The sequence below is a fragment of the Odontesthes bonariensis genome, chromosome 15 (assembly GCF_027942865.1).
Source record: "Odontesthes bonariensis isolate fOdoBon6 chromosome 15, fOdoBon6.hap1, whole genome shotgun sequence".
Lineage (NCBI taxonomy): Eukaryota > Metazoa > Chordata > Actinopteri > Atheriniformes > Atherinopsidae > Odontesthes > Odontesthes bonariensis.
The window spans coordinates 33998278-33999838 of record NC_134520.1 but is presented as its reverse complement, the minus strand read 5'-3'; positions in this window follow the sequence as shown (position 1 = coordinate 33999838).

Sequence of the window (1561 nt, the reverse complement as noted above, 5' to 3'; positions counted from 1 at the left end):
AAGTCATTCTTATTGCTTTTATTGATGACTCTCTTGTGATGCAGTTGCTGTTGTGAAGCACTTTGGTCAGCTGAGGCTGTTTTAATGTGCTATATAAATACATTTTGAATTGAATTGAATTGAAAAGGTCATTTCTAATATGCAGAAAAAGCACATTCATAGTATTCATACTGCATTTTGAGAAGGTTACGTAAGACTCTGACCAAGGTGCAGCCAGCCTGTAACCATGTGTTAATATTCAATGCAAATCGATTGGTTTTGTAAGTATAACCTGAACAAACCTGGACGGACAGCAAAGTTGAAACGTCGTGGCTGTATTGGGTGCATGTTGTTGTCTCGTTTGTCTCTATGACATAGTTGCGTTGTACACGCTAGCGGCCCAGTACATCCATCTTCGGCGTTGGTTTTCCCTCTCATAAGCGACTTGCCGACCAAGGCTGAAGAGCGTCCCCTATATCAGTGTTTCCCAACCCTGGTAATCAAGGCACAGTGCCCTGCATGTTTTCCATGTTTCCCTGCTCCAGCACACCTGATTCAAATGAATGGGTCGTCCTCAGCCTTCTGGAGAGCTTTAAGACCTGACCCAATGATTTGAATCAGGTGTGCTGAGCAGGGAAACATGGAAAACATGCAGGGCAGTGTGCCTTGAGGACCAGGGTTGGGAAACACTGCCCTATATAATACTAGTGGTTTTCAAAGTGGGGGCCGCCAGGGGGCGCTAGGGGGGCCTCAGAAAATTGGAGTGAAGAAAAGAAAAAAATGCAAAAATTAAAAAATAGAATTACATTTTTTTAAAACATCATTCTAAAAAATTGTCACATTTTTTTAATCAGTATTGTAACATTCAATTTATAATAATATATCATATCGAAATGTTATCTGCCATGCTTGTCTTTCTGATTGGCTGCCAGTCAAAACATGGTAGACCTGGCAGTTTGCGCTTGTTCTCAAGCTGCTCTGCTCCTCAAGCTAGCGTGTAGCTAGCTTAGCCAAAATGGACAGGTTTTTGACTAGGAAGAGACCGAAAGAACTGGCCGACTAAAATCAGAAAGTATGATGCAGCATACATTAAGTTTGGCTGTACAGCCATACAGAAAAATGGCCACGATTGCCCGAAATGCGTCCTCTGTCTGGAGACCCTCTCAAATGAGTGTTCAAAACCTGCGAAACTTCGGCGTCACCTGATACAAAAACATCCGGCAGACTTCTTCAGACGTAAAGAAAAGCATTTAGTCAGGCTGCATTCACACAGCGAGCTGCTGTCCGTAAAGAAAAGAAAGAAAATACCTTCTAAAAGTTGATGTTTTTTTTTACATATTTTGTTTGCAAACCACAGACAGGTTTGCAAAGGGGGTCCCCGGCCAGGAGCTAATACTGTTTGGGGGGCCTTGGCATGGAAAAGTTTGGGAACCCCTGCCCTATACCGTGGTTTGTTTCTCTGGAAGTTCCTAACATGCATTCTTTTGAATGGTGGGAGGAAGCCGGAGTACCTGGACAGAACCCATGCATACACGGGGAGAACATGCCAACTCCACACAGAAAGAATTGAACCTGGAACCCA